Below are 21,663 nucleotides of genomic sequence, written 5' to 3' on the forward strand. Positions count from 1 at the left end.
TACGTGAATAAAATGGTCAAAATTTAAGAATTTCAAATAATTTTTTTTGAGCACAATAATTCATTTTCAAAATTCAAAATACTGAATTCTTATCCTAATTCGGCTATTTAAAGATAGTGCAAGCTAATTTCTAATATTTTATTTCAAAATTGGGCCGAAAATCGCTCATTAAAGTCCCCGAATTTCTAAAATTTCCTAACCCATCCTTATTAGTTTCAGAATAAAAACTTTTTCTTCTGATTTATTCTTGATTTTTTTGTCTTGATAATTTTTAGGAAAATAAAATATTTTCATGCTTTAAAAATTCAATTAATATCTTCAAATAATTAGGCTTTTTTCTGTCATCTGACCACAGTGGCCAAATTTGTCCTCTCTATAATTTTTATCTAAATCCAAAACTTTAGAATGTTAAAAATTGCCATTATCCTTGAAAATATATCAAATATTAATTTTAATAAAAGAAATAAATCCTTTAAACAATTTTACAATCTTTCATAACACTTTAATACATTCAACAAGATTAGCGAACTTTTCATTCGTTTACCGCTCTGACTACATCGCACTGGAATCATTAGCGATCGCTTAGTAAATGAATTATTATTAATTTTCCGCAGAACCATCTGGTTGGCAAACACACGTTGTTTTTCAATGTACAAATGCGCCATAAAAAAAGTTATCCGTACAACCTTTTTGTCGAACAAATATTTTTTCTGTTTTATCACCGCGATCAAGATCGAGGGTGATTGAGCAAAATAATAAAAAATATAATCTCAATGCATTATTGCACTTGAGATGAATTTGTAGCGTGATTGCGCGACAATTCCATTCAATACATTTTAAATAAAAACAAATCTCTCTATTTTTCGTGACTAGCCGGTAGTTGGAAAAATGCTTTTGAGCATTTCCGGGGGCAACAAAGCGCGGGCTTTTGTGGTGTGAAGAAAGCTTTATGATGAAAAGCTCAAGGATAGACCTTTCGCCCCGCACTGGAAATCGGAACAAATTGATTTTTATTTTAGCTCCAGCCTTGGCTCTCTTAGAATTCGTTTATTTTGCTCTTTGCAGCTACATGGCGGGACGCCTCAATATTATGCGTTGATACCACTGCCGAATCAAAGTGGTCTCAATACATTCGTTGGGACTTTTGCACTGACCATCGTTGATTTTCCTGTCACTAGCTGAGCTTGAGTGGCGAAGTCACTCTACATGGATACCAGCCTTTCACATCAACGCTCACAACCGCGCGGGGATGTGTGTGAACCATCGGCATGAGGGCAATGACCTCAACCACATCTTCAGTGCACTCATCCCATTGGCCGCAACTTGACGTCATGTCATCTGCTCCTCGACTTGGCGTTTTCTTTTTCTTGTGCGGTTCCTTCTGACTGTGTTATGTGCATTTTCTTAATTTTCTTTTGACAAAGGTGTCACAATACAATTGTAAGTGCACCTGTGTAGCTCTTTTTGCCTTTCATTTCCCCCTTTTTAATTGTTGTAACATTTTTTCTTTTTTCGTTCAAAACTGTTTGAAATTAAGTTTCAATTTTTGTGATTTTTTTCTCTTACAATTTAATTATAGAGCCTGATGAAGATCATAAATTGATCGCAACGTAGCTACTTATGTAATAAAAAAACACCTGAGAACAGACTGCAACCGATTCTTTTCCTACATATACACCTCACAGTCGTTAATACTTCTATCATTCATTCAATTTTCATTCAGCTAAATAAAATTTTTCCTTTTTTTTAAATCTTAAAATATTTCACAAAGCTCTGTCAATTAAGGGAATAAACTTTAATGTAGTCCATATCATTCTCTACTAATCATTCAAATTACCTTCTGCTGAAAGCTCCCTTGAGCTTTAAAGCTGCAAAAAATAATCTCAAAAATTTATATGAGATGTAATTTCCTCTTAAATAAGCTCTGCGTCAGGAAGCTTTCTCTCTGCAGAAAGATTGATCTAACAGAAGTCTAACATGATGGCAAAAATCAAGATCTTGAGAAAATAATCTCAAGCGCGAAGTTGGGTAGTATAGCTTCATTAGGCGTCTCCACGCATCCCTCATCCTCGCCTTTACGCCCATTTTGGTGCTCAATGAGGGCTGCCGAACCCCTTTTGTAAACTCTCCCCCTTACCCCCGGGTACGCGCACATCCCATTAGAAGATAGCAAGGCAAATAAAGGCAAGTTTCTTGTCGCGTACATCAGAATTACCCTCCAGAATGGCTCTATTGAGGCACAATATGCGAGAAACATTGTGGATTATGTTTTGTTGAATATTAGCCCAGGTGTGTGCGTGTGTGTGCTCTCCCTCATAGTCCTCTTTCTGCTTGTGAAATGTCCCTGAATATGTATGAATGGGGAGGGTGTTGGAAAAGCTCCCTCATACATATAGTTTGTAACATAAAAGCAGGTATTTGCTTGGAATCAAATGCATTTCCCTTCTGGAATGAAAGTTTTTAGAATTTCCATCCCCTCTTGTCTTTCACCCACCAACAATCCCTCGTATTGTTGATGGCTTAAAATATGTAATTCAATTTGATGATATAATTTAATTTATTTCAAGTTTAAAATCTCTCCCTCTTCACTTCTTCTTTTGCCTATTTATAAAAGCATGGGTAATAAGTTTTATATTATGGCAAAAGGAGCATCCACGCTTTGGTGGCAACACACAAAAAAAGCATGTACCCCTGGGCAATTGAAAAGCTTGATTTGGCGCTTTTCATCCCCCGCAAGGAAATGCGTACGTGGTGTGCGAGAGAAAAAATCCCAGTGTGTTTTTTTTTTCCTCCAAGAGGGTTGGAACATGGAGATTTTTGTGTATTATAAATGTCTCAGGGTTTGTTTCATCCCCCGCATATAGAGGAGAGAACATTCCAACCCCCTTAAAAATGAATCCTCTCAGGCGACTCAAAACATTTTCTCTTTGCGCCCGGAAAAATGGCGAAGCAGGAGTCATTACCTGGCAATTTACATATTTTAGGAGATTTCCACACTTGGTAGCTACTTGAAAATAAATGACATTTTGTTTGCATAAATGTATTCTGGAATAATTTACTTTTCCATCCGCGAGAATTTTTTTTGGGCTTCATTTTTGTGTGTGTGGGGAATGGATACCGTTTTGGATGAATAGTTTAAATGAATAGTTTGATTTTATTAAAACTGACATATTTTTTCCGAAAATTTCCGGTCAATTTAATCAAATTTTATCGGAGCTTTTCTATAAATTTTTACCGCTTATTTTATTTTAATCAAAGATTAATAGATTTGTAAATATTTTATTAAGGGAATGGTTCAATGATTTTGCAAAATATAGAACTAATGTTGTTAAATTAAATCAAGGATTAAACCAATCCTTTAGCGTACACATTCTCTTACATTTTAGCTGTGTTTCTTTTAGACACAGCTTTTGTGTACCGAGCAAAATCGAAAGTCGTCAGATCGGGCTCAAACTTGGGATGAGCACGAATTAGGGTCCCCACATTCCAAAAAACGTATGCGCCAAAAAAATTTTTTCCGGCCGGCCGGCCGGCCGTCCGTCCGGCCGTGGTTTATGACTGAATTGCGAGAGAACGGTAATAGATAGAGACTTGCGGTAAACGGCAAAGTTTAAAAGTCGACTGGAAGACGTCCGATTATGACGTCAAATTTTACCCCCCACCCCCCCGTCCGCCATTTTGAATAACCTCAAAATTTTGTTTTCGCTATATCTCAGCCCCTGTAATAGCTAAAAATCTGAAATTTTGATATGTTGTAGGGGCCATCAAGACCTTTCCAACGATACCTCATTTTCGAAAATCGGTCAAGCCGTTTAGTCAATATGGCCGCCACAATTTTTCATCGAAAATCGATCATAACTCGAAAACGGCTTGACCGATTTCGATCAACCCAGGCTCAAATGAAAGCTCTCAACAAGCCCTACAACTCTCTAGAACATCCGAAGTTTCAAAAGTGACCGCTAGGGGGCCAAAAATCAAAAACAAAATTTTCGATGAGTTTTCGATGAATATCTCGAAAACGCCATTATCGATTTGCTTCATTTTTTGATATGTTATAGCTGACCATATTATCTAGCTCCATGCCAAAAATGAAGAAAATCTATGTCGCTGTTCTCGAGATATAGCCTTCCAAAGTTGGCATGTCATATCTCGGGTTCTACAAGTCCGATTTTGATCAACTCAAGTGCAAATGAAAGGTTTCGTGAAGCCCTACAAATGTCTAGAACATTGCAAGTTCGAGAAATGACCGCGAGAGGCGCTAAAGTCAAAATCAAAATTTTCGAAAATTTCGAACTCGAATATTTCGAAAATGCCATTATCGATTTACTTCATATTTTAATATATTATAGTTGAGGTTAAGACCTTTCCAACGATAGCTCAAACTCGAAAATCTATGGAGCCGTTCCCGAGATATGGCGTTTTAAAGATTTCTTGGGGGATGACTTTTCAACTTCTCCCGACTTTGCGCGTATTTAAATTAATTCGCGTTCTAGTTTGCTCTCACAAAATTGGTACACTGAAAGAAACACAGCTCTCGTAAGCTTGGTCAGCTTACCAGTACATTTACGTTAAATTCCTTAAATATTTATCCCCGTAATTCGTCGATTTCTCAATTTTGAATGGAATTTCGTCAATTTTTCGTGGCATTTCAGTCATTTGCCCCCCTTTTGAACCGCAACGGAAATTCCTACAATTTTCCCATTCCCCATCACACTGAAGAATTTTCCATTTTTGCGGCGTAGCGAGTTACCACACCGTGTGACGGCGTAATGATGTAGAAAATGGCCCATCACTAATTTCTTCCACAAGCTAACCCACACACAGAGTGAAGTGCGTTGGTAAATTGCAACCGGAACATGTTGATCTTCACCCTCCTTCTCTCTCTCTCTCTCTCTCTCTCTCTATGTTTTCTCTACTTCCGTCACTGAGAGACGAAAAGCTCGCATGGAAAATGTTTTATTAATTAACTCGCCTCATATTTTACGTGAGACTCCAAATGCGGGACAGGGACTCGATGACATTTTTACGACTCGGCAAGAAATGCTTGGATGTCGCAACAAGAAATATTTCTCACTGTGTCCTTCCGGGGGGAAGGGGAAGAAAATGTCGCGTTTATAATTATTTATTACCATTGAGTTGTCACCCTGTGTGAAGAAGGATATCGGTCGTGCAAGTTGCGAAAAGTAAATTTTCTTGTACTCCTTGTGATACATTGCGAATTTTTCTTTATTGTCTATAGTGTTAGGGAATTTTCTTCCCTAAAAATTCAAGAAATTGTGCAAAGGATTTTCGAGTAATAAAGGTAGAATGAAAAGAAGAAATCTAAAGTTTTTATTATTTGTGTTAATTTCTCTCTATTGTAGAATGGCTTTATGGATGTGAACTAAAAATGTTATATTTAACACCCTTTTGTTGATATTAAAATTAAAATAATCCTAAAATGAATTACAAAGAAAAATTTTCTGACAAAATTAAAAATTTATTGCCAGTTTTTTTGCATTAGTTATCTTTATAATCCATAAAAATTTTAATCTATTTCGTACATTGGGGAAAATATGACATGGAAAAAAATTCTTCCCCTTTCACGAAAACTGTGTGATACCTACAGATGGTGCAGCAGCATCTCCTCTCTAGCATCCCCGCCACACCATAAACTATGCAGATGAACAATTCATATTTTATTGCGTTATTATACTGCCATCCTAACGTATTTGATAGATTATCGAAGTATTTTCAGAGCGATTTGCCTTTAGGGGGGGGGGGGGTGAAAATTGAAAATGAAATTGAACAATTGAATGCTATGTACACACGCATTTGCAGTCATTTTGTTGAAAGTGGCAGGCACTTTCTAATGGATTTAGCAATGAATTTTAGATATAATATCATTCATCCGACCCCCAATGTTCCAGAGTTTGTGGCGTTTGTATCAAAGAAAGGAGCGCAACTGGGGAAAATTAAATTTAGCTTCAAACACGAATATATGAGGAAGTTTGAGCATTAGCCCGGTAGTGAGGACGATGTGATTAAAGGAGCTTCAACAGCGACTGATTTTGCTCGCTCTCTCTCTCTCTTTCGTACACTAAAGTGTGTCACATGCAAAAAGGAATTCCTCTCTAAGGTGAATTTGATTAGATTCACGTACAATTCCCATCCCATGCCACATGGTACAGGAATCTCCGTATTATACCGGAAATATCCACATATAGGATACAATAATCCATCTCTTTAAACCACCTACTCTCCTCCTTGCTCGTGACAGACTCCCCACATTGACTTTTCCTCACCCACAAATCCACACTCACTCAAATCACCATGAAAGCTTTAAAAGGTAAATCCACTTCCGCCCTTCGGTTTTTTTTGACGGGGGGAGAGAGCAGGGCAAAAAATTGATTTTATGTATTTAATTGAGTTCGTGCAAGATGGAGCCTCAAAGGAATCATCGTGGGTTAGGCAAAAGAGTCAGGGAAGTGAATGATTTCATCAGAAATCGATACCCATCAGCAATGTGTCAGGGTGAAAAGATAGCAAATATTGTATATATACCTCCCAAAAGAGCTTTCCATGTGAGGGACTTTTGACAGGGCTGCTGATATCTTATCAAAGCTCCTTCAATCGTGTCAAATGTCAGGGATGTTTCTTGCTCAGGGGCTCGCTTTTTCCACACCCACACCCCACGTTGTCTGCTGAAAAAAAAAAGCACAAAAAAGCCTCAAGTGTAGCGCTCAGAGTGGAATTTTTTCCCTTTATTGCAACAGAGTTGGGAAAAAATTCAAAGTCTTTTTTTGTAGATTTATTTCTTCTCTAAAAATTATTTTAGAATTCAATTGAGATATTTTTGAGGGTTTCTTTAAGCGGATAGGGCTTTAATGGAGCTTTGCAAACTCTGCTTGAGCTTTTAACTGTTTATCCTTTCTCAAGAAAATATTACAAACAGAAGAAATGTTTTCAATATCTGCTAAATTCATGAAATTTTGCTCAATTGTAATTTAATTTTTTTAATTTAAAAGCTGATTTATTTTATTCAAAAGCTCCATTCCAAACAGAGAGCTCTATATAATCTGAAGATATATTGATTGAGCTTTAAAGCTTTCACCCACTTAATTAAAACTAACCACAAAGCCAACACAATTCAATAAACCCTCATTGTCTAATCTACGGCGGCATTAACTCTGCGTAATACCTCTGAACAAGGTAAAATTTCTCTACACTTCGTTATCCCCTTTGTCGTGTGGTGGTGGTTTGTTCGGGAGCTTTTCGAAGGTATTTTTCCACACAGCCTGTCTCCTCCTTACGCACACACACAGCCCCATGTTCAGCGGAAGGAACTCATTGTCGTGAATCTGGGGAGTTGGGTGGGTGGAGGGATCCGTGCGGGAGCATTGGATGAAAAGTGAAACCAAGCAGAAGGAAAAACTAAGCCAATAATCTCCAAAATTCAGCATCTTAAACAAACACCATGAACATCTTTTTTTCCTCACCTCCCTTCCCCACTGTACGCCCCTACCCAGCCGCAATATTCGTCTTATTTGGCCTTTTCATGGGTAACACGAATGCGAAACGAAGGGAAGCATGCAAAATTGCGGGGGTGGGAATTTGCCAAAAGAAAATGCGAATGAATTGTCGGTGGTTGTCTTATTTATTTTCTTCCGGTTCGACGAGAATACTGTGAAGAATAATTTCGAAATAATACAACGCATACACATTGAATTTTCCACCCCCGTCGAAGCCAGATAATTTTTTTTTTCTATGTCTTCGGTGGAATTTTAAGTATTTCCCACACCCACGTCAACAAACTACCTTAAGGAAAGTTCCTGATACGCGCAAATGTGGATAATTGAGATTGAGAAAATCCGCGTGTTTTCCCAATTAAATATTCCATTTGTGGTGGGACAATACGCGGGGCAGCTGTTGCGGGGGAGGGGTGAAAGTTCAAAATTTACCGCGAATTCATTTATGATTCTATATCAAATTATTCAGCGTTCGCATATATTTTTCAATTTGCTTGAATTCCATGGAAAATGTAGGCTAACTAATTTTAGGAAAATTTGGGATTTTATCTATGAAATGGTAATAATTTATTTCTGCGGAGAGCTTTCAAAGTTTATTTTCTCTTCAAGGAAAAAGGAACAGAAAAAATAAAATTAAATTATAAATTGATGAAGAGGTGAAAAGAAAAGTTAAATAATTTTTAACCTTAGGCTTTTTTCCTTAGTATATTTTCTTTGCTGCTTTAAACCTTTTTTTGTGGTAGAAAAATAGAATTTCGAGAAAGTTTTTAAAACCTTTCATTGAGCATAAATTAAATATTTTAATTTTGAATGATAAAGGAGAAATCTTTCACAAAAAGAAATCTTTATAAACACCATGTGTAAAGGATATTGATATAATTGAAGGGAATATTTAAAGACTCGAGAAGAAGCAGATTTAATTTTCCGGGAAAATGTTGAAATAACTTACTTTTAGTTGAAGAGAAAACTTCCAGAGATTTTCCTTATTATAAATTATTGTTTTCCCATTAATTTTTCGGGAAATGACTCTCTCTCTCTCTCTTTGAATCCTTAATTATTCCCTTGAAACATTCAATAACTAAAAGATTTAAAAGACGTCCAATTTACAGTAAAATTTTCATCTTTCATCGAAATTTGTACATAAAGTCTTCTTAGGAGAAAGATTAAATGAAGAAAAATGACATTTCACACTTAAATGCCTTTTCGTGGCACGATGAAAGGCACCCGTGGGAACATTTTTCAAGAGATATTACAAAATTAAATCAGATGGACTTTTTGATTTATTAGCCTTTTACACGTGACTGAATTTGGAATTTGATTGTAAAGTTGGATTATGGCTGTAAGAACGTAATATGATGGAGTGAAAGAGCCAGAGGAACCCGACCATTCTTATACTACACCACACCACCCCCTTGATGGTTTATTCCCAACCAAACAACATCTGCTTTTTCCTCTCTTTGGCACAGCCAAAGTTTTCCCTTTTCACGTGAAGGAAATATTCTACAAAAATTCCATTTCAACCACCCCCGCATCACATATTGAGCATTGCATCCATCTTTTGTGCTGCAATTTTCTCTGTATAAGCTCGAAGTGCACAAAGTCCATTCATTTTTCCTGTTCCCACACATACTGCAGAGGAACAAAAAAAAAACATAGAGTAAAAGCACTCTTGAAAAGTCCAAGAGATTTGTGAATGGCATACAGTTGAATAATTTTCTTTTCCAACTTTGTCACAGTCCCGAAAAAAAATAAAGAAAGAAAGAAAAATCCCACAAGAAGAAAAGCTCAGTCAGTAGAAGCAATTTGAGTGTGATTTTGTGTCATGGCATCACTCACTACATAGAGGAAAAGCTCAACCCTTTTGCTTTTCCACCCCCCATACACAGGAGTGATACAAATAGTTGGTAAAAGTTCGCGTAAATCCACTTTTGCACGCGGAAAGTCTTTCAACTCTCTTCCCAGCGGGTAGTGTAGTAGACATTAAAATACTAGGTGTAGAGAAAGGGGTGTTTTTGCTGTAAGTTCTCTCTTTCCCGCCCTGTTGTGTTTGTAGGGGAGGTGAAGATTGAAACATGAAAGCGCAATTGAATTTCAACATTTGCGGAATTGTACCTTCTTTTGGTATTTTATGTGAGAAAAGTCGATGCAAGAGGTGGGAAGAGGAGAATGATTTTGGTATTTGCACCCACACAAATGATGGGATTTGCTTGGGTGGCTTTAAGAGAGTCCTTTATAAGCACTGGAATGTCAAATTGGTCAAATTAAATAAATAGATTATTTTAAGAAGTTATATTTTCTAAAAAATTTAATTAATTTTTTAAACATGAAAAGCTGAAAAAATTAAAGAAAAATCACAATTTTTAGTTCATAAATGTTATTCTAAAGCACTCACAGAATAATGAATGTGATAAAAAATGATTTGGTTATGAATTAGAATTTTCCCTTTAATTGAAAAAAAAATCTGAATGAGAATTTTCATTAATTTTCTTTAATACAAAATGTCTCTGACATGTTCCATTTTCTCTTTTCACTATCAAGAATGAAATACAAAAAAAAAAACATATTGCTATCAGACAAATTGTCCTTTGTAGACACTAAACTATAGGGAAGAGATGGGCTAAAGTGGGTCATTATGGATAAAGTATTTATTCTTGTTTTTAGCTTCATTGCAGAATAAAGTTATGAGTTTAAATGGGACGTTCTTATAGGAAAATTTTATTCTTTCAATTTTCTTTTAGACTAATTCACTTTATTTTAAGGGCAAATATTTTTTGGGCTTTTTTGTAAAGCTTTTCTGAGTTAGAAAAAGCATAAAAAGTTGAAACTGAATATCTAATTTACTTATAAGAACATTCTAAAAAAAATTAACAAAGAATTTTCAAAAATTACCTCACTCCAACCCCATTCTTTCCTATATAATTATATATAGAAAATTGCAAACCTCACATCTTGAAACGTTCAAAAAACAATTTTCCTGCAAACCACAGCTGTGAAGCGTTGGTTGGGGTACTAAGCAAGTTTGTATGATCTGGGATTTCTCTGAACGGCGTGTGGGGGTGAGAATGGAAAAATAAATGAATTTTCGGGTACACTCGGAAAGGCATTTGCAAGCAATTGCCATGGAGGGTGCAACAATTGCAATGGAGGCGCCTGGTGGTGAAATGCAAATGATTGACAAACGTGAAATGAAGTCAGTTTGTGCGCAATCAAAGTGAGGACTTGAGGCGAAATAATTTCAACTCTTTGTTGACTTTTCACTCCAATTTAGCTAAATTTATTGCACTTATCAAAATGCTTTCAAATTTTGCCAGTTTAGATATATTTCACAGAGAGAGAATGGAGAAAAATAAAAATTGTTTGATACGTTTGTTTATGCCATAAAATAAATCATCCCCTAAATCTCTGCTCAATTTTTAAAATAATAAAATTCATCAAATATTTACTTAACAAGAAATTGATCAATTTTGGGTCAATTTTGATAAAAAATAAAATATTTGCTCAAATTGATGATTTGATGGAGGAGGGGGTCGTAGTGTAGACAAAGTTTAATATTGTCATATAAGATGCAAAAATTATAAATTCTTTCAAAACTTTAATAATGAGCTAAATGCAATGAATGTTTTCATTCATTTTTGCGCAAAAAAAATTTTAATCAGCTTGATAGTGATTAAAAATTCAAATTGTCTTCTTGCAATGAAACTTTTGCATTTTAACATCCTATGGAAGAATTTTCATTTTCTCCCTACAGGAAATTCTCTAATTAAACTTCCGGAATACATCGTTGGTGGGAAGTTTTTACATAAAAATGCAAAAGTTTCATCTTTTTTTTTTACCAAAACTCTTTCCTTTGGATTGAATTAATTTTATTTCCATGCGATTTATTTGGGTTATTAAAATGGAACATTGGACAAAACTAATTGATTTCCTCCTACATGATTTGAAAAGAGAAAGCTTTCAATTCTTTGACATTTCATACAATCCTAATTCTCGTCCTTAATTCATTATCATTTCCCATTAAGTCATTTACCGGCTAAAAGGTAAAAGGGGAGAAGTGGGGAGAAGATGAAGGTAAAAAAAATCCCGGAAAAGGGGACAAAATTTGATATTCCCTCCAAGACGTTGCGTGTAACAAGTGAGTGACCTTTGAGATTAAAATTAAGATGTGTATACATCTTAAGACTTTCACCACCCACCAGTACACAGCTACTTTCTCATTACAAATGCAAATTACTTGTGCGACTTGTCTTGAGCATAATTCACTTTATTCCTCCCTCTCACTCACCCCCGCCCCCGTCTGACCTCTTTGGCTGATTTATTCATTTTCATCCCATCACAGAGTTTTCTGCTGAATGGTCCATTTTTCAAGCCACCCTCAATGTTGAGTTTTATTTAGTACTTTCCATTCTTCACTGATCGATTGGCAATGTCCTTAAATAATGCAACCAGACAACGTAGGTATGTAGGGGTGAGGATGTGTTTGACCAAATGCGAATGTAACTGAGAGAATCCATGGATATACTGTGAATACACCACAAGTCGATGGTGAAAGTCCCTCAATGAAACTTTCGACGACATAAACTTGTGACCGTGTTCACATTCCAGGGATTTCAATAGTGTGTTGCCTTTGAATTCTGTCGAATGGGAGGATTTGAAAAGGTCCTCCTTTCCCATCAAGTTGAGTGTGCCAATGATTGAAATGAAGAAACCGCAATTGAATGTGTCCCAATAGAAGACAGAATTCATCGATTAAATTCCTCAACTTATTCAAACATTCACCTCAAAATGAGAGAGAAAGAGACTATTTCTTACCTCGAAGATTTCAAAAAGGTGATACTTTAGATAAAAGATCAAAAGATATTTTATTCACTTAATTATTGAATGATCTTTTACGAAAAGAAAAGAATTATGAAAACGAACATGGTCAAACTTTCGTGGAAAAAATGTTAAACTTCTGCTCAATTTTCTTCACGTAAAGAAGCTTGAATAAAAAATGTACAGAAGGTCCATAAGAACTTTTCGATTTAGAATAAGAACTTGTAGATTTTCATACATTTTGTTGGCAACTTCAACTTACAAAGAGACAGTTCCTCAAAGACTAACGAGCAGATTAAAAATTGAGCAAGGAAAGAAGTCAATTTTCTAATTCTTCATCGACTTCCTTGAACGATGAAACTTTATAACTGAAACTTTTCTCAATATTAAAGTTTGTTTTTTTTTAAACTTTCTTAAGCTCCATAAATTCTCAATGTGTTTCCGTTTCTGACAAAGAATTTGTGGTGCCCTAGGGCCCTATACACACGGTATTAAACACTAACCACGAGGTGGACACCCGCACACACACTGTTTACATTCTCACTGTCACAATGACACTGTGTCTGTTGCATACATGTTTCATGTATGTATCACAGATCACCACACCTCTTCCCTTTTTTCCAGATCCTTATTTCTGGAGGAGACATCTTGTCTAACTCCATATCTCGATATTCCACTCGAGATCTCATTTTGTCCAAACTCAGATTATCCAAAAACAACTTTTGGAATGAGCTTGTATCCCGGCACGACAATTCGAGATCTGACAGCATTAATCCTTTCCCACTGTCTTTTCTCTCTTTTTTTTTTTTTTTTTTTTTTTTTGAAGGTTTCGGAAGATTCTCCTTTTCCCTCTTATTTCTCTTTTCCTTTTCCTCTTTCTTTCATTTCCTCATTCGGTCTCTCTTTTCTTTTCTTTTTTTTTCTCTTTCTTTTCTTATTTCTCTTTGTCTTTTATTTCTTTCCGTTTCCCCGTTTTACTTTTCTTTGTTTCCTTTTTCCCATATTCCTTTTCTTTCTCTCTTTTCCTTTCTTTCCTTCTTGTTTTCGCTTTCCTTTTTTTATATTATTTTTCTTTTTTCCTTTGTTTCCTCTTTTCCATTTTCTTTTTCTTTCTCCACCTTCCTTTCTGTCTCTTTTTATCTTTCTCTTTATTTATTCATTCTTCTCATCATTTCCATCTCTTTTCTTCTCTTCTGTCTCTCCCTTTTTCCTCTTTTCCATTTTCCGTCTTATTTTTCCTTACTATTTTGCATTGACTTGTTTCTTTATTTTCTTCGTTCCATTCTTTATTTTTCTTGTTTCTTTCTGTTTTTCTTTTCCTTTCTACTTTTCTCGTTTTTCTCTTTTCCATTTTCTCTTTCATTCCCTTATTCCTTTTCCTTGCCTTTCTTTGTAATTTCTTTCCTTTTAATATTTCCTTCTCGTTCTTTCCTTCTTTTCTTTTTTTCTCCTTTTTTCTTTTCACTTTTCCTTGTATTCTTCATCTCTTTTCTCTTTTTTTTCTTTTCTTTTCATTTCATTTTCTTTTCACAGTCTGCACCTTTTCTTGTCTCTTGTTTCTCTACTTAATCTCTTTCACTTTTCTTCTTCCTTGTCTTCTTTCTCTTTTGTCTATTCCTCTTTTCTGTCTTTCTTTCTTCTTTCTGTCCCTTTTCCCGTTTTCCTTTTTTTTCTCTTTTCATTGTCCTATCTTTATTTTCTCCTTCTCTTGCTTTTCTGTCCTCTAATTCTCTTCCTTTTCTCTCTTCTTTGCGTCTTTCTTCATTCTTTTTTTTACCCTTTTTTTTATTCTTTTTCCTATTTGTTTTTTTTTTTTTATTATATTTCCATTTGTTTTTTTTTTTACTATTTTTCTTTTACATCTTTTCCTATGTTTTGTCTCTCTCTCTATTTCCTTTATTTTATTCTTTATTTCTTCTATCCTTTTTCCTTTTTTCCGATTTTTCTCTTTTTTTCCTCTTTGTATTTTATTTCTTTCTTCTCTTCCCTTTCTTGTTCCCTTCTTTTCTTCTTTTTTCTTATTTTCCTTTCTTTTCTTTTGTCTTCTTCCTTTTCGTTTTACTTTCATTTCTTTCCTATTTTCCATTTTTCTTTAATGTTTTCGGTTGTTTTCTTATCCTTTCCTCCTTCTGTTGTCTTTTACTTCCACTTTCCCTTACTTTCTTTTTTTTTTGTTTCTTTGTTTTTCTTCTTGGTTTCTTTGTTTTTCTTCTTTTCTTTTTTTTTCTCTTTGTTTTTTTTTTTTTGAATTTTTGTTTTTTAATTTGTGTAGGCTATCATTCCGACATCCTCACAGCCCTCCCGGAAGATCTTCCGGCAAGCTTTCAACACTGCTCTTCTTGAGCGGCACACATCCTTCTGGATGTGTTTCTTTTGCCCTTCAAAGCGTTTTTATGTCCCTTCTGGACGTCTTCGTGCCCCTTCTGGGGTTCTTTGTGTCCTTACTGGACTTTTCCGCGACCCTTCTAGGCGTCTTTGTGCCCATTCTGGACGTTTCTATGCCTTTCCTGGGCGTCTTCGTACCCTTTCTGGGCATCTTCGTGCCCTTCCGGACATATTCATGCTCATTCTGAGCGATTCTATGCTCTTCCTGAGCACTTTTCTGGTTCTTCTGAACCCATTTATGCTCATTCTGAGCATCTCTGTGCTCTTTCTGAGCGTCTTTGTGCTCTTTCTGAGAGCCTTTGTACTCTTCTGAGTACCTTCGTGTTCTTTCAGAACATTTCTTAGCTCATTCTGAGCTTATATGTACTTCTTCTGAGTACTCTTGGCTTTTCTAGCCCTTCCGGCACTTTTTTGTTTATTTTTTTTCCATCGGGGAGAACATAACCTCATTCAGAGATTTCTGTTTCTCCCCGATTTGCGGGATTTTGGGTGTTTTTCACACACCCTCCACCTCGTGGTTACTTACCGTGGGTTTTACACCCACTCGTCGCCACTTGTGGTGCCCTAGGGCCCTATACACACGGTATTAAACACTAACCACGAGGTGGACACCCGCACACACACTGTTTACATTCTCACTGTCACAATGACACTGTGTCTGTTGCATACATGTTTCATGTATGTATCACAGATCACCACAGAATTTTTTTCACATTATTTTCATAACTTCTGCAGCATTATGCAAAGAATATTATCACGACGTTAATTCACCTACCTGTAAGTTTTAAAAGAGCTTTTTCGGTGAAGAAATGAGTTTATTTGAGGTTAATTAAATTTTCTTTTTTTGCATTATTGGAGTTCATTTCATTTTGAGCTTTGATATGGAGTGAAAAGAGAGCTTGAATTTATGATAAAAATATCCATTTAATCTTCTATATGAGAGTGTATGGGAACCAATCATTCGAGGAAATAGACAGAACGTGAAATATTAAAAAGACAAAAAAGAATAAGAAGTGGACAAAGAGACTTCCCATAATTGAGCATTTTTTGTCCACATTAGCGAGTGAATGAAACAATCTCAATAGAACTTTAGAACTTAGCAGAATCGTAGAAACAAAAATTTCCTTCCAAAATCTAATTTTCCATCCGTTTGGGGATTTTAAAGTTTTTGGAGATTCAAAAGATATAGGTCCTTGTGGTACAATTGCGAAGCCGATGAAGCTTATGATGGCCCATTAAGTTAACACTAAATCACAACACTTTCCCCACATCTGTGGCTGTAACTTTTTGGCATACTATATAACCTAGCAACAGCAGTAGCATAGTCTAATTGAGGTTAACATTGAATTCCCGGAAGATGAGTTGGAAGGAATTTAAATGGAAGTTTCATGTTGGACTTCTTCGCCTCTATCGCCCCCTGCGTTGTATATGGCCATTAGGAAGTTATTCTCTGACCATAGGGATAAGTTTTGCACATTGTATAAGAAAGTAAGCATTTGGACCTCGAGTGGGGGTGGTAAAACGGGGGTGGATGGAGGAAGTTCTTTAGGGTGGAAGGGAGAAGATGTCGAAAATCCCAGCTAATTGGAAGTGAAGTAATACGTGGAAGGGTAATAATGTGAAAGTTTTCTTCAAGGGGCGATATCATGGTTATCCTAATCAAGGAAATTTTTGCTCTTCCCCTCCCCGCCAACCAGACCCTTGTGTAAACCCCAAACATGAAATATTTTCAACAAACAGCAAAATTTTGCACAACTTCCACCCAAAGAGTTGAATGAAACTTTGCCAATTAATGTATTTCTTCTTTTTCTCATTCATTTTTTGTTGTTGTTGTATTTTTTCATTTTTGAGGAGTTTCATTTTCTTAACTTTTCAACTGTAATATTAATTTATTTTTCATTCGTTGTTGTTTCAAATTGGAAAATTCATTGGAAAAGTATACATATCCTGGAAAAATTGGAAAATTGGATGAATGTTTGTCATAGCTAAATTCAATTTTTTTTAGAAAGGGGATTTGCATGGAATCAAATGCAATCCTTTTGGGGAATGCTTTGACCATCATTGCATGAGGGATGAAAATAAATTGAATTTGCAATTATGAGGAGGGAATTGTGCATGGAATTAATTCACTCCATGAGACAACTGTGCGTGCTATAAGAATTTACATAAATGCTATATATGTATGTATGTATGCCTTTGGGCCCATGATGTGGTAGCATATAATTCTTGGACTTTCTGTGTACGTGTGGTTCATGTGGTCTGTGCAAATTAATTCATCAGAAACCACCGGAACAGCCTCCATCGTCCCTCTCGCACCCTCCTTCACAAAACCTCCCTCAAACACATACACTCTATTTGATCATTTTGTATACATAACAATTCTATATCAAGCCCGAGAGTTTGCGGGACAATTTTAACATTCAGGCAAAAGGGAACTTTACACACACACACACACACACACATTCCCCACCGGAAAGGACCTCTTGCTTGGCCCCCAGAAAATTTATCCAGATGTTCCTTTTCAACTAAATCATAGCTGCGACACTGATAAATCCTCCTGGGAATTCCTTTGCCGTCTGCAAAGCTCAGGGGTGGAAATGTGAATGAAAAATATCCCAATAATCTGAATATTTAAGAAAATTTCATATTTAAGAATTTTTCCAGAAAATTTAATTAAAATTATTATTCTAATTTTTGAATATTTTGTTCCGCAAAAAAAATCATTAAATTGCTTGAATATTTGCCAGATAAATTCCTCCGCGTTGTGTAAATGTTTGTGAAGATAATTTAAAATAGAGAGCTTTCTGCAATAAATAAACCTCATTAATAACACTTTAGTTCCATTTTCACGATGCGAACTTCCACCGTTCGCTTCTCAATGGGTTTCTGACATGAAAACAATTTTGCAAATAAATGGAAAAATTCCTCATTGTGGTATTTAACCATCTTTCCAGCACACCTTTTCCTCTCGCAAAACTCCCATCAAGTAGTTTTCAATCTAATTGAAAATATATTTACTCAATGTATACTTTACATATGTATGTAGGTACACAAAGTACCACCCCCTAAAGCTCTTACACATTTCCCAACCCTACCCCTTCTTTGGTAGCGTCTCAACCACCATCACTCCTTGAGATCATTAATATGCAAATATATATTTCAGAGAGCAAACCTTGGTGTATTATATCAGATAAAATAAATGTCATTTTGATGACAACCTTTCACACCTCTTCTCATATTCATGGTTTTGTATGTTTTGGTGCTATATGAGGGGCATCCCTGCGTGTGTATGTGGTGCTTTCTGACCCCGCAAGCACCCCCACCTCCGTCAGGTGAGGATCCCTTTGCACACAGAGTTGACACCCCCTACCACCCTGTGGCGAAGAAAGTTTCACAAGCAGAAATATACTGCCAGACAAAGTTCATAATGTCAACAAGGGGCTGATAAGTGATGAAAGCTCGCCATCAAAGCTTTTATCGCTCGCGCACGAAAAGTTTTTTTTGGGGTGAATTTTAAATTCAATCGATATGTAGTTTGAATATTATATATAGATAACTAAAAAGATCTATATGATAGAAACAGACAAGATCAACTGAAAAGATTTCTTATGGATTTCTTCATGGAGATTTCATTATTTTTTTAAAACATAATTTAAAAAATTTTTAACGAATCAAAGAACAACATTAGTAGTAGCTTTCAAGACCCCGTCTAATGAATAATCATGAGCTTTTAGAAGATATAGAAAGTCAGAGAAATTTTCGTTGATTCGATGAGAACTTTCTAGAGAATTTTCACATCAAAATACAATATTAAAATTCCTTGTGACTTCCCACGTCCACCCACTTTACACCTTTTGCAATTTTCTATATCCTTTACATCCTCCTATAAGACGCCCCCGGATGACGCCCCCACTGTGAAAATTTATGTTTATGCAGCTGATTGAATTGAATGATGAGATAAAATGTTGAAGCAATTTTCTACAATCAACTAAACTCATCATAAAATAAGCTATTTTCCTCATCATAAAAATTTTTTCATGCCTTTTAGAATTTTATTTTTAGAATTTCCATTGAGAATTAACCTAAATTCCAATTGATTTGCTGCAGAAAGTTTTCTTTGTAGGAAAATATTTCAAAGCCATGAAATAAAGAACTGCCAAGAAAAGCGATAAGAAATAGCACAGAACACGAGCTTTACGTATATTTTGCACAATTTACTTGAGAAGAAAAAAAAAGCGTATATAAGTATAGTTTGTAATCTTGGTAATTGTTAAAATTCCAACGTAAAATGGGTGTGTTTTTAAATAGATGAAGAAAAAATAACTCTAAAACACGAAGATTTAGTGATAAATTATTTAATTTTGTTCTCCAACCTGGTATACTTGTTGATTCACTGCAAGCACGCGAGTTTGTGTTTCTACTTTTGGTATCCATGGGCCAGGGAAATCGATAAATTGTCTCAGGTGTCTTCCTGGAATTTTCGCAACGTAAACTTCCACTAACCATGGAATTTAATTGCACGGAGAGATTTATATTTAGTTGATTCACATTAAGGGATTCTTTATGTTAGCCAGTGAGAAGTGATTGAGGGCGTTTTCGGAAAGGGGGGGGGGGGCTGAAATAAATTTCTTACAAGATTTTCTTCTCAAATTTTCATTATTTTGAAAACTCTCTAAAACTTTGTAAATATCTCTGCTTACATGGCTTACATTCTTTTTACAAAATTCAAAGTGAGTACCCCTAAACCTTCAAAATAAATTATTTCTTGTTAATTAAAATACTGTAATCAGTGTAATCAATACACAATTATTTCATATTTGTTAATTATTATTTATACTTCGAAGGAAAATTTCTGAGAATTAATCAATACTTTCTTAATCTCCAATTTTTCACCTTTCAACAATGAGAAATTTTCAAACGCAAAAAAATTTACAAAAAGAAAATGAAGAGTGGAATCCCAAAATTTGCCGTCTGATGATCGTCTACCTTAGCTACAATTCAAGTCCATTGTAATCAGTCAAGCAGGGATGGCTATAGAAATGAATAGCGCGGTGAAATATGAAATCAAAGATGATCCCAAAGAGATACCTTGTGGTGCGATGAATTTGAGCCCCTTCTTCGCCTTTCATCCCCATTGCGAGTACAATAAAATTCTCCATTGTGTGACATTATATAGAGGCGATGGTTAGACGGATGGGGGGGGGGGGTAATGTATGAATTTCACATTTCGTATGGCAAATCCCTCATAACATTCACGGAAGGCAAAGGCAGCTTTTTGGAGCACGTTTTGGGGGATTGGATGTCATTGGGTTTTGTGGCAGGGGGTTGGTATAGCGCTAAATTTTCCCAGTATGAAAGCTCCGTGGTGGGTATTATTGCGCGAGAATAGGAACTCTTATCAGGTGAGTGGGTCGTTTGCGATACTGGTTACATTCCATCATGCTCCTGTGTGTACTTTCTTCCCACCACGAAGGTGGGATGTTAAAAGTACAAAATAGTGTCGGTACAGTTTGAGAAGGAAAAATAACTTATATAGCTATATGCTGCTATATATAGCGCGTGGATATGTTGGCGGAGAAGAGATAAGGGATTTCCTTGGCAATTTTCAAAAGCATCCCCCACACCTTACACCACCCCCCCCCCCCCCAGGCCTCTCAGGGGCTGTGGTGGGAAACCATCCCAGTCATCTTGTGGTGAATGTGTGCAAGTCACACAATTCAGTGTCTCCTCTATACAATTTGCTGAATAATATAGGTGACACAGGGAGTGCGAAATCGTTCGGTAGTGCTTAAGGGGGGTAACCAAAAGAGAGCTTTTGGGAAATTGGGAAGAAAAGCGCCCGGTTGTACACATTTTATGACACCACAGCCACCCCAATGGTCCCATCCCCCCATGGCGCATTCCATTGTGAGGTGTTGCCTCCAATGCCATACAAGGAGTGTGATCCCATTTTGCACAGTCATTAACATTAATTACAGCATTATCGTTTGTGTCAAGTTCAACGCGCCATACTAGCTCTTAGTCTATAATAATCCTAGTCATACACCCCCTGGGAATCTTCCACATATACTACTCCTCCCACATGCATGAATTTCCTCGAGATCGCGTCAAGGTGAGGTGAGGGACCCCACTGAGTGCAATTAAATAAACCCAGCACGGAGGACACCGAAGCTGTCAATTCAATACGATGGGGCACCATACCCCCCCCCACAAAACCCGATTGCCACATACATTTATTTTTGAAATAAATGTCGAAAACCGCCCCCCTGCCAGCCCATGTGAAACATGAATGAAGGGGTGGATCATTTCACAGGGAATTTCGGGGAGTGTTTATGGAGTGTGTGAAAGCACCAGACATAAGTGAAAGTGAGAGCTTTTGGGCGCTCCGTAGCACAGTGCATGTTAGGCTAACAGCAATTTGGAAGAAAATTATGAAAAATTTCATGAGGGAGCTTTCAAAAATTCATCGAAACTATATTGACAAAAAGCTCTCTCATCATTAAAGATGAAGTTTTTTTTTTTTAAAAAGGAAAAATTTTCAGAGAAAACCCGAAGATTTGCTATATAGGTGACTAATTTTCCCGGAAAAATTCCACACGATCCTTTATCTAAAATTATAACCGATAAAAGGAGATACAAAAGAAATTTTCATGAGAAGGAACAACGACATAAAAGTCAATTTTATTGAACACTCATACGGAAATAAAATTTATTGTTGACTATAAAATTGTAATTCACAATTTGCTATAAATATTAATTTGATAGTGTCTGTGGAATTTCAAATTGAAAAGAATTTTTTGTATTAAGGGGCCATATAAAATTAGGAAATTGCAAATATTTTCTTTAAATTAAAAAATCAAAAAGTTATGATCCTATTAAACCGTAAAGAATATTTTATTCTTAACATAAAAACACATTTATGGAATTTTCGGGGACTCTTGGAGATTAATTTAAAAAA

The 21,663-nt window shown here is 35.9% G+C and overlaps 2 protein-coding genes across 2 annotated transcripts in view; one reads left to right on the forward strand and one right to left on the reverse strand.

Annotated features, from left to right (window-relative positions):
* LOC129787983 (protein Peter pan) overlaps nucleotides 1-21,663 on the forward strand; it is a 1,185,971-nt gene that overhangs the window by 916,634 nt on the left and 247,674 nt on the right. The gene's annotated exons all lie outside the window — the stretch shown is intronic.
* LOC129787980 (L-dopachrome tautomerase yellow-f2-like) overlaps nucleotides 1-21,663 on the reverse strand; it is a 1,067,766-nt gene that overhangs the window by 916,634 nt on the left and 129,469 nt on the right. Inside the window, exon 2 of the mRNA XM_055823903.1 lies at nucleotides 14,480-14,507. The gene's annotated coding sequence lies outside the window, so the exon portion shown is untranslated. The remainder of the gene's footprint in view (nucleotides 1-14,479; nucleotides 14,508-21,663) is intronic.

This window comes from Lutzomyia longipalpis, chromosome 1, assembly GCF_024334085.1.
Source record: "Lutzomyia longipalpis isolate SR_M1_2022 chromosome 1, ASM2433408v1".
Taxonomy (NCBI): domain Eukaryota; kingdom Metazoa; phylum Arthropoda; class Insecta; order Diptera; family Psychodidae; genus Lutzomyia; species Lutzomyia longipalpis.